This window comes from Berghia stephanieae, chromosome 4 (genome assembly GCF_034508935.2).
Source record: "Berghia stephanieae isolate SIO BIC M18660-M18661 chromosome 4, UCSD_Bste_1.3, whole genome shotgun sequence".
In the NCBI taxonomy this organism is placed as follows: Eukaryota; Metazoa; Mollusca; class Gastropoda; order Nudibranchia; family Aeolidiidae; genus Berghia; species Berghia stephanieae.
In genome coordinates, this window is record NC_088363.1 from 24,662,493 (window position 1) to 24,686,738 (window position 24,246).

At 37.0% G+C, this 24,246-nt stretch overlaps 1 long non-coding RNA gene across 2 annotated transcripts in view; it reads left to right on the forward strand.

Moving 5' to 3' along the window:
* The window catches only part of LOC144971962 (uncharacterized), a 23,491-nt gene extending 756 nt beyond the window's left edge, over window positions 1-22,735 (forward strand). The window contains exons 2-3 of one of the 2 annotated variants that reach the window (XR_013645210.1): window positions 3,987-4,126; window positions 22,508-22,735. This is a non-coding gene — a long non-coding RNA (uncharacterized LOC144971962). Of the gene's footprint in view, window positions 1-3,986; window positions 4,127-9,409; window positions 9,734-22,507 lie in introns of those variants that run through there. The other variant, XR_013645211.1, reaches the window with a different exon arrangement.
* Window positions 22,736-24,246: the final 1,511 nt, after the last annotated feature.

The following is a 24,246-nucleotide window of genomic DNA, read 5'->3' on the forward strand; positions in this document are numbered from 1 at the left end:
TTTATCTTTTTTTTTTTAATTCATGACGCCTGTTAGGCGATATTACAATTTTTCGGACAGAGACACCGCGTTTGACGGCCAGATACTCATTTTACACCTGAATACGGTGAAAGAATGTGAGTAAAGAGCCTTTTCCAGGGACTCAACTATGCGCCGTGCGAGGCTAGAACCCAGGACCTTCCGATCCAACGCGAGTGTCATACCACAAGACCACATAGCCGCACTTCAAGGTTCATATTAATAATAATAATAATAATAATAATAATAATAATAATAATAATAATAATAATAATAATAATAATAATAATAATAATAATAATAATAATAATAATAATAATAATATTTAAAATAAAATTAAAATAAAAAATAATAATAATAATAATAATAATAATAATAATAATAATATTAATAATAATATTGTTATCATTATTATTTTGATTATTACTATTATGATTATGATTATGATTATTATTATTATTATTATTATTATTATTATTATTATTTATGCCAAAAAGGATTACATAAATATAATGTAGACTGATCAAAAGTAAAAATTCATCAATTTAAGGTACTATTTTTCCATAAATATGTACATGTGTTCAATAACAAAACAACAACAACAAGAACAACCAAGAAATAATGGAGGCATCAACCATCATATTCTGATGACGAGGATGATGAAATGGAGAAATGGAACGACTACGGAAAGATTCGAAGAATCACTCTATCCAATGAAATGTATTTTTCTTCCAGTTTGCGAAGGCTAGAGCATCCCTTTTCTCAGTCTTCCCTTGTTATATTATTGCCTCGTCGGTGAGAATAAATTTGGTGTTCCTCCTCTCAATCTTTCCCTTTGCTGAGGCCCAATGACCTCGATTGGATTGCAATCACAGTGATATGGGAGAAGTCGGGCAACCTCGTGTCAAAACTCCCTGATTAGACAGTCTGCTTTAAAAACCGTTTCTCGTTCGTTTCATTTTACTAATGAGTATAGTTTGCTCTTTGATAAATGGTCAGAATATGTAGTGCTGCCTGATTGAAACCATGAAATTTAAATCATGTTAGCTTTTATATTTGTCAAAGCTGGAGCCTTGAAGTCATCATGGACCACCGAATGGTAGCGTTGTCCAAATACAATACAGCTGGGTGCTTCGAGGGAAGGTAGCAAACGGTATTTAGCCAGTCTTCAAATACATTTGCATTGACCCCGGAATGATATTCTCTACCTTCCAGATGATGCAGAGAAGAAGAAAAAATGGCATATCAGTCTTCAGTAATTCTGACATGATGCATGTCATGGTCTCAAGTGAGTAAAGAGCTACTCGACTATGCATAAAGATATGTATAATGAGGCCCCAGAGTTTACTAGTTACTATAAATGAAAAACAATTAACGATTTGTTTAAGATGAAATAAAAAGAAAGATGAAATTTAATTAAAAGAGATAAATAGTGATTGTAGTAGTTACAAATAGAAACGTGAATATATTACGTGACTTATGATGATATGTCAGGTTCGTAAGGTTACGTTTCCAGGCAGTTGACAGGCGTGGTTCTATATTCCTCCGATAACGGGCTCAGGCTCATAAAGTTCCACTTCCAGGTAGTTGGGAAGGGGTTATTGTATAGTTCTTCGACAGCGGGCACAGGTTTGATCCTTGACGATTATACAGTCAAAGGTAAAAGCTCCGGCGTCTTGCTGGTGGAGATGAAATATCCCAGCATGAGATATTTTTGGAAAAATGATGAATTCATCTCATAATTTGTGGTGCGTAACTTGTTTACATATCAAACAGTGTAAAATCTCTATTTTTATGACAGCGGTTTGAGAGAAGGTCTTTAAGAAAAAAAGTTTTTTGATATGGCATCAATACGGTACACAATCTATAGTCAGTTAAGACAAATTGATTCATAGGTTGACACAAATTTCTAAAACTTTTGAAAGAGGGACAGTTTTGAAAAGCCTGAAAAACACGCGCCGTTAATAAAAAAAATCGGACTATAATGTAAAGTGATATGAAAACTAGAGCTTTTATATAGCTCAATATCCACTGAATGTGCTCAAAGCGCTTTACAAAGGGTCTCTGACCAACAGTAACAGGCAACATATAGAACGAGACATGACGCCTGTTAGCGATATTACATTTTTTTTTCGACAGAGACAACGATGTTGACGGCCAGGTACTCATTTTACACCTGATTACGGTGAGAGAATGTGAGTAAATAGTCTTTTCCAAGGGCTCAACTATGCGCCGATCGAGGCTCGAATCCAGTACCTTCCGATCCGAAAGCGAGTGTCATACCACTAGACCACATAGTCGCACGAGGTCTACAAGGGCCAATGATTACCCACTCACATGAAAATAATAATTTATTTTTTAACAGCAATGAAAGGAGATAACATTCACAAACAATAAATAATAATACTTAAGAAGTTGCAAGTTCCACTTCCAGCTATAATTGACAATAACATGATACCTAGTCAGATTTATACTGATTTAAATATACATCGGGTGGTCACAAAAAACGCACCGCTTTGTCGACTTGTATATCTGAGAATCTTTATTAAATTTCTTTCAAATTCTAAACACAAATAAAATAAATCCAAATTGTAGATTGTCAAAATTTTATGAATATAAATTGAGAAACTAAAAAGATACAGTGATTTTTCAATATCGTGGTCAGAAATACAATATCACAGAGTAAAATGGCGATGATCTGAATTTTTGTTGCCATTTTATAGCAAACATTATTTCCATCATAATTCTCTTCATAATTTATGTAAGAAATTGTCTATATATCGCATTCATATACCTATTTTGGTCCAACGAAACAAAGCTGGCACTTTAAGTGATAAATAGTGGCCTAACGTAGTCCCTTTTTCCAACTTGAAATGCACTTCCGAATTTCCTCAATGGTTTTCTCCTTCCAGCATAATATAATTCTTATGGTGTTGACATATGTAACTGGTTGTGCATAGAGTTTTCCAGGCAAAGAAACAAGTTATTTCGTTTAAAAATTACAACGCGCCAATGCCACAATAAATTGCGTCATATTTCGCCAATATCGAAATTTTTTAGGTGGGTTTACAACCGCTCATTTAATTATTTTGATATTTGTAATTGTATCAAAAACGAATAGTTCTAAAAGTAGATCTAGTGAAAATCTGGAAAAGATATTTAAATCTATATCTTTTTACAAAAGAAGAGATAAACAGCGGCGCGTTATTTTGTGTGCGTGTGACCACCTGATTTATGTACGTATTTACACAGTTTGTTTTATTTCCTCATTGAACACGTAATGTTTGGCCACTTTATTTGTTTATTTGCACTTAAGTTGGGTGGAGTCCAAGTTTCATAGACTGATTCTGTTCGTCTCTCTGAAACGTTCATGCTTTCTTTGTGCTGGGTTCCAGCCCAGGGAGAGATCGAATTCTGAATTTATATGATAAGATGTATAGGGCTTCAGATTTCTTCGTGTTAAACTTCCTGGCCTGTCTGAGGGCGCTTGTGCCCTGAATACAATAGTCTCAAAGGAAAGATAAAAGGTAAAAAGAATATTGGTAGACCAAAAAAACTATGAATAGTTTGAACAGCTGGGCGACAAAGAAAGAGAAGAGTAATATTAGTTTTCTGAGGTCATCTGATTAGAGAGATGAATGGCGTACCATGATCACCGATGTCTGGCACAGACTTGGTACTTAAAGAAGAAGACACTGAATACGGCGAATAACATATAAATGGACAGGTTAAAACAAGGCTTTTATTGTCGAAAGTGACAAAAATGACTGATTTGTACAGCCTCAAAATATATAATAATGTGTTTTGTTAACTTTTTATCAGCCGATGAATACGGTTGAAACAGTAAATACCATAACCCGATGTGGCTGTAGCAAGAATTTTTGATATTCTTGATTCTTCTTTCCCCTAATATCTTTGCTAAGATATATAAGATAAAACAGGAACCAATTTCAATCATCTATCCACAGATCAGGAGATTAGATTTATAACCTCCTAACCAATCATGGTTTCTTTGCAAAGCAAGTTCATTTTAGAGTTGATGATTGTTTTGGTTGTGTTACAATTTGCAATGCTCTACGCCAAGGCAGTAGAAAGTGACGTGACTAAGGTGAGTACATTCTGTTAGTATCAATTGCGCAACACTTAGCAGAGCAACACTTAACAAAAAGGTTAGTATCGGTGTCATTTATTATTTTTAAAAAAAGATTCCCTTTATTCATCCCCAAGGGGAAATTTGTCTTTAGGGTCTATTTCAATGGAAGACTGGAATAACCAAGGCGTCAGCCGCAGAGCAGCGCCGCAAAGTGAGCTAGGGCGATGTGACTTGCTCAAGGCCACACAAGGCAGCGGTACAAAGCAAAGACCGTACCACTGAGCCACGCTGCCCCTAATAATGATACATTACATTACATACATGGCTAGGTGGCTCAGCGGTACGGTGTCTAGTCTTGTCGGAAACGCCAATCGATATTCCGCACTCAAGGTGTAGATGAGTACGTGTTATAGGCAGTGTCGGATATTTAAGAGTGTTAATACGAAAAGTACAAAAGGACGCCTCACAGGCGAGTGGTAGTGTAAGAAATAGGAGTACGGCTCAACATGGCCTGCTAAGGGAGGGGGCGGGGGGGGGGGGGGGTAAATAAAACATTGTGAAGCACATTGGGTGTGGGAAATTCGTGGAATGCCCTATATAAATATTCATATTTATCTTATTTTATTAATCAATTAGATGAGTTAAAAATGATTTCGCATATTACAGATGTTTTTTGGAAAAGCTACTTTTCATAACACCATGTGGACACAAAATATTCCTCAAATTTTTTTAACACACAACCTGGATATGATCTTTTGTTCCTTGTGCGGCGATGTGGTCTTGTGGTATGACACTAGCTTTCGGATCGGTAGGTCCCTGGTTCGAGCCTCGCTCGGCGTCTAGTTGAATCCTTGGAAAATGCTCTTTTCTCACATTTTCTCACTGTACTCATGTGTAAAATGAGTACCTAGCCGTTTACAACGTTGTCTCTGTCCGAAAAAAAAATGTAATATCGCCTAACAGGCCTCGTGTCTCACCATATATGTTAAGTGTTGCTGTTGGCCACGGACCCTTTGTAAAGGGCTTTGAGCACGTTTAGTGGATATTTCGCTAGATATATAAAAAAGCTGAAATTTCAATTTTTCCCGAAATGTGCAGAGACGCCACTTTGCTTTGTCTTCTATCCCCTCTGTTTTCCCGTTTCCTGTTGCTAACTGTTTTTGTTCTGGATTATATATTACTAGGGTTTTTTCTGGTCCTTTTAGGGATCATCACATATGGGATGGAGAGAGTTAAATGTATAGTCCTTTATAATTATTTTTTTGAAGGACGATACGCTCTCTTGTCAACCATCTCTCTTTAAATACTATCACTTTTATTGGTTGTGAGTATATTGTTCTACTTAGCAAACACTTGAATATATCCTTCATAACGGGATCCTTACTCACTGAACCCTAACACCGACTATATCCGTAGTTTACCCGGGAGACAAATTATAGGCTAAATATCAAAGCTAATGTTTTTGGACTTTACATGTTAGTGGTAGTTCAATAAAACTATCTCTGTACGTGCTCATTTTAATACATTTTTTCCAATTTTGAAAAGTAGCAAAAATCTCTAGGATTGAGTGAGTTAATTCAGATCTACAACTTTCCTTGCATTATCTTTTCTTCCACTTGCATTGAACTAGCCTGATGGTGTCGCTAGCGCCTTAAAATCACTACATTCACAAACAGTAAAATAATCGTGAATGTAACAGGTTTGCCATAATGTTAGCATTGAAGTGGGCAAAACACTGCTTTGTATGTGAAGGATGTGATATCAATTTACAGTTCCATCTGGGAGACAAGAGAAAATTAATCATATGTGTCACGACAACAAAAGGATGCTACTGATAGTTTTGTGCTCAGCTCATAAAATGGTTTATAGATAGATCGAAGTTGACGTCACTCCGGCCTTTGTTATTGTTTTTGCTATCCGCGTTTATGAGTAATTCTCACTAAACTGTATTAACCAGACTATAAACGTTTAAGGTTACACATAGTTTTGTGTGTTGGTCCGTTAAACTTCCGGATGGCAATGTTGTGAGCTTCTTAGCCAATCGCATACTATCTATATCACCTTGAACATAATATTTGCAGGTCCGATAACCAACGACATCATGGACATGACTTAACATTGTGGTAATGGATACTGCACGGCTATGTGGTCTTGTGGTATGACACTCGCTTCCGGAAGGTCATACGTTCGAGCCTTGCTTCGGGGCATAGTTGAGTCCATGGAAATTGCACTTTACTCACGCACATTCTCTCACCGTACGCCGGTGTAAAATGAATACCTGTATGAAAAATATTGTGATATAACCTAATAGGCGTCATGTCCCGTCCTAGATGTTAAGTGTTGTTGTTGGCCAGGGACCCTTTGTAAAACACTTTGAGCACGTTTAGTGGATATTGCGCTATATAAAAGCTCAATTTTTACTTGTGTTGGTTTAAGTTTTATTTCAATTACAACAAATGAGCCCATGACAATATGGTTTATCAGACCTGTAAATAAGTACACGTCGGTTTATAGAGACGGTTCCGGTAGAAACATCCACTTATCCACTTAAACCATGACAATATGGTTTATCAGACCTGTAAATAAGTACACGTCGGTTTATAGAGACGGGGTCGGTAGAAACATCCACTTATCCACTTAAACCATGACAATATGGTTTATCAGACCTGTAAATAAGTACACGTCGGTTTATAGAGACGGGTTCGGTAGAAACATCCACTTATCCACTTAAACCATGCCAATATGGTTTATCAGACCTGTAAATAAGTACACGTCGGTTTATAGAGACGGGTCCGGTAGAAACATCCACTTATCCACTTAAACCATGACAATATGGTTTATCAGACCTGTAAATAAGTACACGTCGGTTTATAGAGACGGGTCCGGTAGAAACATCCACTTATCCACTTAAACCATGACAATATGGTTTATCAGACCTGTAAATAAGTACACGTCGGTTTATAGAGACGGGTTCGGTAGAAACATCCACTTATCCACTTAAAACTCATTGTAAAGAGGGTCCCGCAATTTTGTTCGACACTGCACACTCACGGTCTAGAGAAGACGAGCATGGAACCCGAACACGATTGAGAGCTGACCTTTACCAAGCGGATCGATGGGATTGGGCTTTTAGTATAACCATCAAGCTCATTTGCGGTCTTTCAGATTGAAAAGTATGGGTAAGGTACAATCAAATGACTTGAATTTGAATTATAATTTTGAGAATTTGTTGAGTTCGTTATTCTCGACCTTCTTGCAATCAGTTTCCTTGTTAAAAACGATATTAAATACCAAAGGGAATTAGTACCTAAGAAAAACAAAGATGCAATAATCATCCATGACAATTTATGTTACCTTAATTCAGTCTTTTTAGAATATTGAGGTCAGTGCAGTTTTTTTATTTCTTAAATGTATGACAGACCTCAATAACCGTGCTAGTCTAATACAAACAACTTTTCAATAGATAAACAGATCCAGTTACACAATCACTGCTGGTTGACCAGAAAGATGCGGCTATCTGGTCTTGTGGTATGACAATCGCTTTCGGATCGGAAGGTCTGGGTTCGAGCCTCGCTCGGCGCATAGTTGAGTCCTTGGAGAAGGCTCTTTACTCACATTCTCTCATCGTACCCATGTGCAAAATGAGTACATGGCCGTTACCAGCGTTATCTCTGTTCGAAAAAAAATTGTAACATCGCCTAACAGGCGTCATGTCTCGTCCTAAATGTTAAATGTTGCTGTTGGACAGGGACCCCTTGTAAAGCGCTTTGAGCACATTTAGTGGATATTGCTCTATATTTAAGATCATTTTTTAAAAGGTCAGTTTAAACATATTGAGCAATTCCGGGATAGAAAATGGTCCCATTGAGACTCATGTTCTGTGATAATTGTGTCGCGCCTTGAATTACGGAGCTTTCCCTCTATCTATGTTAAACAATCTATTAGTTTAACCTTGCCAAATGATTTTATAGATATAGACCTCCTGATTTAATAATTTTAAAACATGTTATTATCCGTCTTGTCGCTTCAATCCGGTGTTATATAAAGGTAAATCAAAAGAACAAAAAGTGAATTTAATGCTATTATGATTTTAGATATATTAAAATTTTTGCTCCTTAAGAACTAATATCACTATTTTATTAAAAATCAAAAGTGTTGGGACAAGTCTCATCTATGTGGCTATAATTTCAATTATCACCATGTAAACCGTTACATCCCTATCTAATAATGTTTTGTAGCGATGTATCGTATATGGTGTCCTTTTAAAAAACGGTGGTGGAATATGAAGCTAGTTTGTCTATTTTCTTCAATTTTAAATAGCTTATTTAGAGTAGAGGGTTTGCGCGTTTTATTTTTACTAGCTACTTCATGGATGTATTTATAATAAAGGAGATTACTCAAAAAGTGGGAAAGAGTGTGTGTTGACTAATTTTTGCCATGAAATAAAAGATGGCCTGTTTAATAAAATTCTACTATTAATCGCACGGATAAGCCAAATTCAAAACAGCATTAGATTTAATACTTATTAGTTTTTCTTCTGATGATGAACTAAAATTCTGACTTAGGCTGTTTCGATAGATTTAACCAACACCCTTTTCACAACATTAACTATCAATTACATTTGACCGTTCACTTAACCTACAAGTTTTATTAAATCAGGGAATCTAGATAAATCCGCCAAGGACTCACGAACTTCAAACCGGAATGGCTCAAGTTGCTCTAGTTATTCTAGTCCATAAATGAGAAATAAAAGTATCATTTGGTATACGCGCCCAGCCGTGCCCGTGATTTTGCAGAGGAAATGTTGTTTTAGTTTTCTTCCAATTTAACATATTATTGCAGATTTTGAACCAGTTTTAGAGTTATCGTACTTGATTGATTAGCAAAAGCAAGAGCAGAAGCAAATAAATAAATTTTAAAAAATATTTTTAAAAGCAGAAAGACAACTGCAATCACCCCCCGAAAGCAAGAGTTCTAACTGTCTGCATTGTTTAACATAGCTTTCCACGGAGTAAGTAAGCGCCAGATGACTGATCATTATATTGTGTAAAAGATCTCTGTTCAATGTATTGTGTAAAAAATCTTTACAAATTCAATCACAACCGGGCCACCAATATGGTTGTACAGTTGACTCAAGCGGATGTTTTATGAACTCTCCCTTTCCAGCTCACTTCAATGCTCTTTCGCTTGCTTTTTTTCAAAGAAGGTCAAAAGGTGAATACATGTCTCTTAACATCGTAGACTCAATCTTTAACAATCATAGTCAATAATACTTTGGTTTCATTTTTTTCTGTTCAGTCTCACTCATCGGCAGATCCCATTTTTAATATGATTGATCAGATGAACCAGGCGATAGGTGTTTAGTGGACAACCACAACAGAAAGACCTCGTTACCCACCGTGCCCCTTCGAAGCGTCTGATGTATTATGTTAGAAAATAAATAGACTGGATGATAACCAGCTGTTGATAAGTTAATTCTGGTAAAGAAATTAATATCTGGAGAAAATATTGTAAAAGCATGATTTTTCTAAAATAAAACAACAAAAAGGAAGTACTTATCAAGATGTAGGTTGCTGTTGCTGTTGTTTATTTTCAAATTAAAAATAAAAGACCATTCCCCCTTTCTCATTAGTATTGTCTTCATCATTTGCTTTATAATTCCTTTCATTGCATTTGTCATCCCCAAACTCTCCTCTTCAAAAACGAACTCATCTCAATCCACTCTTTTCAAGATTGCCTATCTGGGTAATATACTTAATATTTAATATTCAAATAATGCCCAGCTATATTTTGCATTACCTCTGACTTCTGACTGTAAAGAATTAAAATTTCCCAAATCAGATAGATATCTATGTTTTGTGTCCTATGCATTTCGAAAGAATATAAAATGGTCAAATTAAAAACGTAAAGCCTCCAAACAAGGCAAATTTGATAATTGTTTTTTCTCATCGCAAACTTATTATATCATTGTAATAGCTTGGCGGGGTTTGTGATTGATTTGAGTTCGTATCCATCTGATAATTTTAATGGTCTGGGTTCAACCTAACCTGTGAGCTATAGTCTGTCGTTACGAGCTGCGCCACTCAATCTGCACCAAAAAACGGCTCAGGTTTAATCTACTGATGATTAAGAATAAGCATAGGGTCCCTTATAAAATACTTGCAATAATGAACAAGTAGGCCAAGACAATACTAACACCCAATACAATAATAACCATTCAATACAAAGCTTTAATAAGATAATTAACAGGAAAAGATAGAGAGATAATGACGTTCAGGGCCCGTTTTCATTAACGCAGGCTAGATTTAGTTATCCACTAGTCCAGTAAATGACTTGCTAGTCTCAATGCTGAGCAAAGTAAGTGACTAAAAAAATTGGATTTAATGAACGCTTTCTTGTCTCAGACTAGCAAGGCCTAGAGGTGGGCGTTGTAATGACGTTGACTATTTCGGCTATTTTGTGCTGGTTACGTCACACTAGTACCAGCCTTCATACTTTCAACGCAAAAGATTTCCAAAGAGGAAATTAGCAACACGCCCGATATAGATAATATTTCGATCCTTTTCGTATTTTAACTTACTTTTGCCGCGATGAATCAAATCACGTGATATTAACTGCAATGCTGATCATGGTCGACAGTCAATTCTATATTAAGGCCAATGAAAGTTCCATTGAAACTCAAACAAACTGATCTAAAAAAAAAAACAAAAAAACAAGCAAATAAAAGAGAATATGTGTTCTGATGAATCACATTATTTCAGTCAGTTACAATACCAGCAAAATAATCTTTGTCTCCACTATACTTTCTAATAGGTTTTTTCTTGGTTGGTCTTTGAAGAGAACCCTGAGTCTTTGAGTCTCCGTTCACTCGCAAATCGCGAGCCGATTAGATTCGTGTTTTTTAAATAGTTTTTAATCCCAAAAAAGTGTACTATCGACGATCTGCACTTATCTTACATTTTTCTAAAGCTAGAAGTAATAGCAACATGACACTTTTTGCCCCTGTTATTCGTAACCGACGTATTTTCCTTCTGAATCGAAGCTCTCTCAATCTAAAAAATAGCTATGTTGTCGACGCTATGATGTAGCCTAGTAACTCGTCTTAGACTAAGGTTGAAGTCCAACCTCAGCAAATGACTAAAACATGGCGAAACTTAGTCCGAAGGTGCCGTGATTTTAGTCTGGAACTTGCTTAGTCAGCTCAAATGAAATCCGATTTTTTCAAGTCCTTGACTAAAGTCAGAGATAGTCAGAGACTAAGCGCTAGTCCGCCTTCGTGAAAACGGGTCCAGAAATACAATATCAGAGTAAAATGATGCAGCATTACAGAGAGTAAAATTGCGATCTTAACTTGTTTGTATTGATAGCATAGAAAGAGATCTGCCCCTGCTTATTACAGTTTCCTTTCTTCAACGGTTCAAACAGTACAGAATAGTTCATTATTATTTTGACAGTAGTACTAGTACGTGTAATCGAGAGTTTTTTCCGAAACAAGCAGGAAAAGTAGAGTTTGTACAGAGTCTGTACATAAGAGCTAAATAAGGGAATATTCCGATTGGTTAATGCTTAACAACACACGAATCGTTAATTAAACTTGTCCCACCTATCGGGAACCTATGTGGTGTAATACCTACACGTCTGACCGGTAATAAGAAGGTCTGAGGTTCGATCACCAGTTGAAGAAGACTCATATTTTGGGATAGTTTATTTTTCTTGTATTATTCTTTCTTGCTTTGTCTGGAACCATCCATACATAGTTGTTAATATCTTTGCGGTAAATATTATAGTACGACCCTGTCACTAAAAACGTATAGGACATGATATACAATTATGGAGCATTAAAGGAATAAATTTTGAAGTTACAACTTCGCTCGTTATCAATGTTTAATTATTTTTTTTTAGATGAACAACAGATATCTCAAAATATATAAATTTATTCTATTGTTTACATAGTTGGAAAATAAAGATAGTTGGTACGCAAGAGTTTGTAATATGCAAGTTCTAAAACATTAATTGGTAGGCAAGATGGTGCTTTGATGACTCGTGAATATTCAATTATCTATACAAATAAAAAGTCCATGAATAGGACATTAAACAGAATAACCATAAGCATCCATTTCCTGCAAGCTGTTGTGACATTCAGGCGTTTGACCGACAGTTGGTTAACGAAGAAAAATCATCTTCAACATTTAGCGATTTACTTGACTTTAGGGCCGTAACCCCAGTCGGAGCATTGTCCATAGGGTTAGTAAGATATGGAATCTGATTACAATTTGGACCATCTTCTCCACTTGCTTCTGTACCTACCTACCCTTCCTCCGACGTATTTTGTCGCCAACTACCCGAATGTCTTGGCTTCCCAAGACTACTTATTCCTACCTGTCGCTCCTTGCTCTTTATGATTTGTATGTTTAAAAGCAGCTTTACAAATATCTACATTTGTGACTTAACCCTTCAACGATGCTATCAATCATTCTTAGTCATTTATTTATATGTCTGAAATGTGTTGGTGATAGACCACCAACGATATCAGGTCAAGGACAGAAAGACCATTGATATGCGCCAGGGCCCTCCTCATGTCAAGAGGAGCAAGATGATGACAACTGAAATTTATTCTCTCAGTCATTCTAAAGATAGATCGAAGTTGACTTCACTCTGGTCATTGTTATTGTTTTTTGCCATCCACGTTTGTGAGTAATGCTCACTAAACTGTATTAACCAGACTATAAACGTTCAAGGTTTCACATAGTTTTGTGTGTTGGTCCGTTATAACGGATCAACACACACAACTCTATGTAATCATGAACTTTTATAGTCCGGATTTTACAGTTAAGTGAGAATTACTCATAAACGTGGATGGCAAAAAAAATAACAGAGACCCGAGTAACGTCAACTTCATGTTATCTATACGGTTAAAAAAAAAAAAGTGTTATGTGGTGGGGGTGGAGTCTAATACCTATGATTGTGGGGGTTTGTGTGTGCGTGTGTGTGTGTGTGTGTTTGTGTGTGTGTGTGTGTGTGTGTGCAAATGATTCTGTGTTTATGTGTTTCCTTTATAGATAGTATGCGCTTGGCTAAGAAGCTCACAACATTGCCATTCGGAAGTATAACGGACCAACACACAAAACTATGTGTAACCATGAACATTTTAGTCTCGATAATACAGTTTAGTGAGAATTACTCATAAACGCGGATGGCAAAAACAATAACAAAGGCCTTAATGACGTCATCTTCGTTCCATCTATACTTTATATGAATTTTTGTATGTGTATGAAAATTGTTTTAGTTTTTTACTAGCCTTTACAGATGAGATTGAGACATGGGTGATGTATCACCGTCGAATAATAAATGTATGTGTATTTCCTTTGAAAAAGGCGGATGATGTATGATCCTAGCATGGTAAATTTTGTATATTCTTTGAAAAGTATAGATAGTATGCGCTTGGCTAAGAAGCTCATAACATTGCCATCCGGAAGTATAACGGACCAACACACAAAACTGTGTGTATCCATGAACGTTTATAGTCAGGTTAATACAATTCAGTTAGCATTATTCATAAACGCGGATGGCAAAAAACAATAACAAAGACCTGAGTGACGTCATCTTCGAACTATCTATAGGTGATGTATTTACACACCAATTATGGTAAATTGTGTATTTTTTAAAGTATGGGCGATGTATCACCTACGAGTGGCAAATAAGTTGTAAAAGCTGGACTATAATGCTGAATTATTTTTTTTTTTGGTATAAATCACCAATGAGAGTCATCGCAGTACAGTATTTTTCTTTATGTAAATGAGGCTTATTCAGCACATGATGGGAGGTATTTGACGCCTGTAATTGGATTCAATAGTCTGATTTCACGTCGCCCAGCAACAGCCAGAAGTGTGGTTCTAAACAAAGAAAATCAGTACTTTTTATTCTTCATGCTGGCTAGAACTTTTTATATGTCATGCGATCAGAATGTATAAAAGTCAAAACAAGATCATATTTATGTTTTTTTTCCCTCTGTATACACTTTTATGCTCGTCGGAGAAATATTTCATAAGGGCGTCCGCCATTGTTCCGTTAGTTTAGAGCCAGTTACTAAGTTACCATGCGTCATTACGAGGGAAGTGACGTCATGACTGTTGAAGGCTATTAGGCGGACCCTCCATAAACCACATACAGCGAGCACACGCCGTTCAACACGCGAAACAAACGAACCTAACAACAAATTAGAGAAACCCCTCTCAATGGTCCACACGACACAAAACTAGTCTGTCTCCATTTTTTTTGTTACGTGCTTCCTCGAGGGCGGCTAAAGAACGAATAGTGTTGAAGTTTGCTGATGGTGAGAACTACTCATAACAATGGCTCGCAAGAAAAAAAGTCTACAACACACGAGACAAACGAACGAACATCAAGAAATAATTGAAGCCCCCTCCATAGACAACACGGCACAGCCTTTACCAAAAACTACCGTGTCGCCGTTTGTAGCATTGCTCGTTTTTTGTATGGCGTGTGATTCAAGATGGACAACAACAAATAAAAAATAATTGAATATGTGAGAGACCGGTGTACCACGCGAGAATGACTCTACCAAAAAAAAAAAAGACTCTAGAGGCTTAACCCTCTTCCGCACTAGGACAGGACTGTCCTGGGACCGTCCTGTCCCAAATCTGTAACATATAGAATTTAGAGAAATCTTCCGCACCTCTTGGGACGGGACAAAACAGTCCCGTTGTGTCCCAAGCCGTTGTGAAATGCTACAAAATCAACGGGACAGGACTGTCCCAGTCCCGTATTCATATCGTTTGTGATAGTAGAAAAATATAGTAGACTTCCGCACTAGGACAAAAAAGTCCCAGACTTGGCGGCCCCGTGTCAAAATTGAAATGCCTGTCTTTATTTTCTGCATCCCTACTACTACTACTACTACTACTACTACTACTACTACTACAAACTACTACTACTACTACTACTACTACTACACTACTACTACTACTACTACTACTATTTCTACTGTTGCTTCTGCTGCTGCTGCTAATGCCACTAATGTATTAATACCTACACCCCTTACATTTTGTATTTATTTCCAATTCCATTGTATTTATTTTCCAACAATAGTCCACACTTTATTTTAGTTCACTGTCTTCTATACTGCATTACACAGTTCCTACCCGCCTCCCCTCTTTTAACATAACTAGTAAAAAGCCCGCAATTTCGCGGGGAAAGAACTATTTTCATTCGATACTGTACTCACCATCAATTAATGAGGGCAGATTGGTAAACAACGTTGTCTGTGTAATTTGGTATATCTTCGGTTGATTTTTCTGTGGCCCAATAATATATTTAATAATATATTCCCTCAACTAACCCCAAGAAAAAATTAAACCTAGTACCTTTAATTAACCCCAATAGGAAAAACAAACACCCTAGCACTTTAATAATACTTATGACTAACCCTAATAGGAAAAAAAATCATCCGATCTCGAGCTAACCCTAATAGAAAAATCATGATAAATTGAATAAATAAACGCCTGACAAAAGATCAAAGGTGAAAATACAAATTTAAAGAATACTGGGGATGTAGGAGCTTTCGGAATGTATTCCCTTTACTTAACTTATGGAAAAACAAACTTCCTAGCACCTTTAATAAGACTTATGACTAACCTCTCGAGCTCACCCTAATAGAAAAAAAAAACAACTCTCGGACTGCTTTGCAATACCTTTCAATATTTAACAAATCAAAATGGCGGCTGAAAATCAAAACAATGGTCAAATTTAGAAATTTTAAACTTTCACAAATCTATCAAGGTTTGTTCTAGAGTTTTTAAAATACTTCTAGATATAATGACAAATTGAATAAATAAATGCTTGACAAAATATCAACGGTGAAAATACAAATTTAAAGAATACTGGGGATGTAGGAGCTTTCGGAATGTCTCCCTTTTACTTAACTTATGGAAAAACAAACATCCTAGCACCTTTACTAAGACTTATGACTAACCTTAATAGAAAAAGAATTATCCTCGATCTCGAGCTAACCCTAATAGTAAAAAAAAGAATCAAAATGGCGACTGAAATACCTTCATGTCATCAAGTGAATATTGGGCTTTTAACGAAATCGGGCAGAACGAGACGCCGAACGCCGAACCCGAACGGATCTAGCCTTCTCACGTGACCATGAACGAGATCTGGATAGTGAAGACTCTCAAGCGGTATGCAGCATCGGATCTAAGGTCACGTGATAGAGGATAGCTTGGGTTGCTGTTGGCTTCAGCTGACAAGAAACGGAGAAGGAAAGAATGGAGACTACCTCAGCCTCCCCCCCCCCTACCATGTGTTAGGGAGGGGCAAGGTCAGTGTCATTCAATAGTATATAATTGTGCATGTGGCGCTCTACCCTAGATACGGAGAGAAAATTATAAATTGATTACGGGGGAAGGTGGGAAGAAGGGGGGGGGGGGGTTGACCCACAAACGACCGAGGTGTTGGGCTTCGGGTAGACCATGATACGAAATCAAAGAGAAAAGGCCGCTGGTACTTGGATGGTGGAAATGGTTGGGGGGTGGGAGGTTGTGACAATCAGCATGGGATGTATACACATTAATAATAAAGGCAATAGATGACCAGGATGTGTAATGTGTGTGTATTGTTTGTATATGTTTGTGTGTGTGTGTGTGTGTGTGTGTGTGTGTGCGCTTGTGTGTGAAAGGGATTACACAAAAACACCTTTCTCTGTAGCTTCCAAATGATTACGTATACGAAAAATTTGAAAACCACATTGTTTGAATCAGCTTGCAAAAAGGAGAACATTTATCTTTGTTTCACAAAATAGGCTTAAAATAACAATTGTTTTTTAGTAGATTGATTTTAAAATAAATATTGCTCAAATTTTTTAAAATTTAATTATAATTTCTTTATTTCCCGGTCGATTTTCTTGATTTATATCTCATTTCTTAATTCTCAATGCGACAAGCACACTGATGTATCTCGTGTGATCCAAAAGCGTTTAAAACACCAATTACGTTGTTAAAAAAAATAATAAAAAAAATATATATATATATATATATAATATATATATATATATATATATATATATATATATATACTGAGAGTCCTCCTCACTAATTAATTCCTGAGCGTTGAGACGGTGACGCAACTATTACATACAAGACCTTGCAGTCGAGACGGCAGGGCTTTTGGGTTACACAACCACTATTTACCCATCGGTCAGCGGTACTCTCTGATGTATACAACACTCACCGCCTTTACGCAAAGCCGCCTGTCCATAAATCAAGAGATGATCTCCTAACTGTTCACAAGCGAACTGTCAAACGAGCAATCGATGATTGGATAAGAATCTCAAGATCTCATATAATAAGGTAAGTTTTGGAGAGGTGATATCCCCCCAGTCTGTGTATCTCCCCACCCGTCATCGGACAGAACTTTCATTGCGTTATATCATATAAGCTCCGCCTCCTCTTTCTATTCTTGAGTAACGAGATTAGACGAGAGGACGCGAGAAAAAACTGATCACGTGTCCGTTCAGTCGTTCGTTCGGTGTTCGTTCGGTGAGCAACGGAGTTATAGTTAGACACCGAAGCTCGCCTAACGAACGACTTGCCCAACACGTGACCATTTTTTTTCTCGCGTCCTCTCGTCTAATCTCGTCACTCCGGAATAGAAAGAGGAGGCGGAGCTCATATGATATAACGCAATGAAAGTTCTGTCCGATGACGGGTGGGGGGATATCACCTCTCCAAAACTTACCTTATTATATGAGATCTTGAGATTCTTATCCAATCATCGATTGCTCGTTTGACAGTTCGCTTGTGAACAGTTAGGAGACCATCTCTTGATTTATGGGCAGGCGGCTTTGCGTAAAGGCGGTGACTGTTGTATACATCAAAGAGTACCGCTGACCGATGGGTAAATAGTGGTTGTGTAACCCAAAAGCCCTGTCGTCTCGACTGCAAGGTCTTGTATGTAATAGTTGCGTCACCATCTCAAGGCTCAGGAATTAATTAGTGAGCTGATTCAAACAATGTGGGTTTCAAATTTATCGTATACGTAATCATTTGGAAGCTACAGAGAAAGGTGTTTTTGTGTAATCCCTTTCACACACACACACACGCGCGCGCACACACACACACACACACACACACACAACAACATATACAAACAATACACATCCCTGGTCATCTATTGCCTATATTATTAATGTTAATATATATACATCCCATGCTGATTGTCACTACCCCCCCCCCCCCCCCCCCAACCATTTCCACCATCCAAGTACCAGCGGCCTTTTCTCTTTGATTTCGTATCATGGTCTACCCGAAGCCCAACACCTCGATCGTTTGTGGGTCAACCCCACCCCCCCCCCCCTCCCCCCACCTTCCCCCGTAATCAATTTATAATTTTCTCTCTGTATAGAGCGCCACATGCACAATTATATACTATTGAATGACACTGACCTTGCCCCTCCCCTAACACAAGCCAACAGCAACCCAAGCTATCCTCTATCACGTGACCTTAGATCCGATGCTGCATACCGCTTGAGAGTCTTCACTATCCAGATCTCGTTCATGGTCACGTGAGAAGGCTATATCCGTTCGGGTTCGGCGTTCGGGTTCGGCGTTCGGGTTCGGCGTTCGACCCGATTTATCACTATGAATGCCACGATTTGCTGACAAATGCCACCGCTAAATCAACAACACAACGGAAGTAATAATAATACTTGATGTCATAAATAGATGACGCAAATTGACAACTTTTTACAGTGTCAAAATTAGTTGATTTTGGGAGTCAAGTGTCGTCGTTGGTACATATTTTATGATACCTGTTTGACTCAACGAACTTTCAAACTGACTTTAAATTATAAAAGGAAATCAAGTTATCTGTTTATCTATCTGTAAAAAATACATTTCTAATTTTCAAATCTTTCAGCAGAGTTGTGCGCCGTATCAATTTTTTTATTGACTCAAATGAGCACAATGTTCTCCACAATGCTATATTTTTTAAAGAAAGGATTAAGTACGCACCTTTTATAAATTTCTATTGCTCTGTTTTAATTCGCGCTTCCTCACAAAGTAGCATACAATTTCCTGCCCATCAATGTTTTTGTTTATGCATCTTAACAACGCCACTACCACATTATCTCATTCGTCTGCAGTTTTTAATTCATCATGTGTTGTTGATGAAGGGGAAACCCGAAACGTCCATTTTATCTGTTTTCGTATATTAAACTGAAGCTTACATTCAATTTAACAGTTATGATTTATTTATTTATTTCAATTGTGAATATAAAAAAGCAAGAACAATTCAAAAAATAATTCTATGTGATGAAACCACGTACAGAAGGCATAGCAACATAAACATTTTCGGCAATTTAAAAACATATGTTTATAAATATAATTTAAGAAGTGTCACACTTTGTGACACAGCAGTAACGTGTCTAAAACCGGTCGCGCATCTGTTCGGTACCTTGTGGGATCAATTATCTTTATCGTTATTTATTTCGGGAATTTTCAATGAAAATATTTTTAAGTAAGTCCTTCTGAGCCACTTGGACTCATTGTAAGACAAATTAACTCTTGAGCCTGTCTCGCGGCCGCTAAAAACACTCTAGAGCCTGTCTCGCAGCCGCCAGATCGACTCTATCCACGCGAAAAATGACTCTAGCCCATGGGCGGATAACTGCTTACAGAAAAAAAAAATCTCGTTTCTTTGGGAGCGGTGCGGGTACAAACCAGAGAGAGGGGCTGTGGATGTATGTGCAGCGGCGAGTCGTATTGACGGCTTATGGTGGTGCCATGATTAGAAGAAGAAAAAAATTCTAAAACAGTGAACACGATCAAGAGAAGAGAGCACATGTTAAAAACTCTCTTTTTTTGGAAGGGGGGGATGGTCGATGGTTTCTACGAGTGGACAAAACCACAAAAACAAATAATTCATGAAAACAACAAGCCACAACACTGAGATACAAGTCCCGTGTGAAAAGGTCTTTGTAATTATTCTTTGTCCACCATTTAAAGGATTGGATTTGGTAAATAATGCAATCAATATGTGATAAATGTAAATCAAAAGAGAAAAAAAAACCTACGACAGAACTTACTTACTTTTAGTACTTGTAAAGAAAATATGCAAATCTTTTTATAATTTGTTTATTGAAATCTGGAATGGCATCTATTTCAGCTTTGTGAATTTATAGAATCATCAACGAATTTAACCGCTCCTGTTTAATTGAATTTCGCAAGAAATTTTTCACTCTTTTAAGGGTGCTAAAACAACGTTCAGGAGGTCAAGAAATACGATGGAAGTGGTTAAGGTCACTATAGCCTATCGATGTCCATGATTTGTCAGTGTTTGTTGTATCTGTAAAAAGTAGACAATGAAAACAAAAGAAACGTTTTTTTCTTTCTAAACTAACTGTGAGCCATTCATGTCTGTCATACCATGTCACTGACAAAGAGATTTCCACACCTGTATTAATTCAAAGTCAGTTGGTTGATGAGAAACTAGTCTTTTTATTTCCAATTTGTCATCTAGACCTGGTCTAGTGTCAATCTCCCAAACGGTCGGTGAAGTAAAGAGTCAACTTGATTCATTGCAATTCATTGTTTAACAAAACAAAACTTCAAAGTATAACTCAAATAATGGAAATCAATGGAATACGATTAATGATTGCACAAATAAAAGGTAGATTCAGATCTTAAAGCATCACAAAGAAAAAATCACTCCACTTAAGTACTTAAGAAATCAAAAAACACACCAAAGTATAACTGTTGACAATCTTCGCTTTCTTTCTCTGACTGACACAAATACACACGCACAAACACACACATATACACACACACACAAATAAACACTCATACACACGTAACATCAACTCAGCACTACAAGCAAGAAAAATGTTGGTAAATTCGCCCACAATGCTTCGTTGCAAAGAATTACTTTAGTCAATAATCGTGAAAAAGAGGTGGGGGGGGGGGGTTGATGTCATATTTTTAAGTTTTATGTTGTTTTTCTTTGCTGCTTACAAATAAACTTGATAATGATCAAATGTTTTTGACAGTTAATGTAATATTTTGGATGGCCGAAGTTACCCTAATTATGACGTAAACGGTGCAACATTGGCGCATCCCCTTAGTCCAACGGTGGAGCTCTCAGATCCTGGCACAAGTCGAGGGGTTTTCCGCTATTTGAAGATAGTATAATTCGACCCAGTTTCTCGCTCAATCAGCTGTAGAGATACTAATGGATAGAGCATTAACTGGAGCTTTGGATTGCTTTGCACCACGGTGTTGATTTTGTCACTAATTCGCGCAGTGATGTCACCAACACACGAGTCGGCGCAGTGCGTGAATCGGAATCTTGAATAGAGCGGAGACTAAAAAGGCAGTATGTTGTTTGCGAGTTGGCGAAAGACAGTGGAGTTAAAATTTCTCAGTTTTATTTTTAATTAAATTATGCTGTTAATGATTTTTAAAAGATTGGTGCGGTGCCTGGCACCATTCGATCCAATGGCCCCACGCCACTGTGTGTGTGCGGTATGTATGCGTGTGTGTACTCAGCTCACGGTCAGCTAATCTGGCCTTCGAGAACAACTCGATCATGCAGCCGAATATGACCCCTACCAATAGAATATGTAATGGCACTACTACTATTACTACTACTACTAATACCACTACTACTACTACTACTACTACTACTACTACTACTACTACTACTACTACTACTACTACTACGACGACTACTACTACTACTACTACTACTACTACTACTTCTACTACTACTGAAACGGATCTCTCAAAATGGTCTAGTTGCTCTAGTCCATAAATACGAAAGAAAAGTAACTTTCCGTATGCCCAGTGTGCCCATGGTTTTTGCAACGGAAGCTTTGTTTTACTTTTATTTTCTCTAATTAAACATATTATTGCAGGTTTTTTTAGAACTAGAAGTACCATATTAAGTTGATTGGTTAGCAATATCAAAAGCAGAAACAAACAAATAAACAAACAATAATCATTTTTTTTAAACAAACAAAAAAAAAAAAAAACAACAAAAAAACAAAAGGCAATTGTAATACCCGCTCTATCAAACGTTTTGGCTGTCTTTAGGCATTAACACCTAGCTTTTCATGAAGTAAGTGCCAAAAGACTGTCCAATTTGTACTTGGGTAAGAAAATCTTTACAAAATCAAGCGCGACCGAAACCACCGAGTGTATGGTGTACAGTTGACACAAAAGGATGTTTTATAAACGCCCCTTTGCCAAATCACTTCAATACTCTTTCGCTTGTTTTCGATCGACTTTCAAAAAGGTGAACACGTGTCTATTAACATCGGATACTTAATATATAGTAATCGTGAACCGAATAAAATCCATTTATTTTCTTTCTGTTCAGGAAAAACCAAAATATCCAAGACATAACCCAAGAATATACAATTGGTTTCTACGGTGGAGACCTAAACTACCGACAACGAGACCTCCCATCCAGTGCTTTTTGCACGTCATTACATGTTACAAGAAAAGAAAATAGACTCGGCTGTTAAGTTAATTCTGGTAAAGAAATTAATACCTGGAGAAAATATTGCACTACCATGATTTTTTTCTCTAATAAAAAATGATCTTACCAAGATGTTGGGGGTTGCTGTTGATTATTTTCAAATTTTGATAAACTTTTCAAAAATCGAGCCAAATCGCATTTCTTTTATTAATGAATACCATTACACTTTTGTTTATAGTACAATCAAAGCCACTTAACTCTCTCCTTACCTCCCATATTTAGAGTTTCCCCCAAAACGTCACGCCCACCCAACACAAAAATAGAATTTTCTTACTCAAACAGAAAATCAACAAGTGCATTCAATACACAATATTGAGCTCTATAATACAGTGTCAAGTTTTTATAGCTATAACAACAAATTATCTTTAAATTTTGTGATGTTCAAACGAAATCACAATGATAAACTTGTTGGTTGTATCGTAACGAATGTGACAATTTTCCTTTGGTTGGTAAGGAAAAGGCTAATTGGGACAATGCTATAACACAGAAATCCTTTCGATTAAATTGCTTCCAATTAAACAAGCCCTTTGTCAATGAACAGTATGGTAATGCATCCATTCTTATTTTGACATTGTGGATGCACACAATCCATTTGGAACTGGTTTTATTTTCAATGTCATGTGAAAGCTTTTCAATTCAGCGGATAATAATAAATAAATAAATTCCCTTTATTCATCCCTAAGGGGAAATTTTTATTTAGGTCTATTCCAAGGGAAGACTGGAATAACCCAGGCGACAGCCGCAGTACAGCGCCGCAAAGTGAGCTAAGGCTAGATGACTTGCTCACGGCCACACAACACGGCGGGTAGTCGAACTCGGTACCTTTCAGGTACGAAAGCAAAGACCATACCGCTGAGCCACGCTGTCCCATTAGAGAGGATGGCTAAATAATCGGACAATCAGTCAGGACTATAAACATATTGTAATTGCAGTAGCACTGACATGATACATTAGTAAATGTTAATTGAAAATAAAAATCCAGACGAAGCTCTGAGATTATTGCAAGCAACAGACATGAATTTCTATTTATCTGTAGAAATTATATAGAAAATAAAATATTTCAGAAATCATTCATTTATGCGACCGTTCCGATAAAGTGGCTTTCCTATTATCCGCTTTGATGCAGTCACACCTCTTTTGATGTGAGTATTGTTAACTTTTGATAGAGTGTACTGTTATCATAATACATAGGTTCAGCAAACGGACTTAAGAATTAAGACTTAGACCTGAGACCTATCTCCATCACGTGATCGCTTATTATAGAAGGTGAATTCCCTAGTGACGAGTGCAAAACAGACGATGCTGTTTGTCACATTTTTGTTGACATTTTTTTTTGTCCGATTCGCACCCTATTTATGATGCAGTTGGCTTTAAAAAGGTTAGTACCATTTAGAATTATTGATTTATGTAAATTTCTTTTCATCACAAACGTATGTATGTAATGCATTATGTATAAATTTCTGTGGGGTCCCGTAACAACCTCCAATTGTCCAGTGCCAGTCGAGTACTGTAAACGATTCTTTGGCTTTGGCCTTCGATGTCTGTTCGCACAGAGGTGCGCCCCTCAAGAAAGCAAT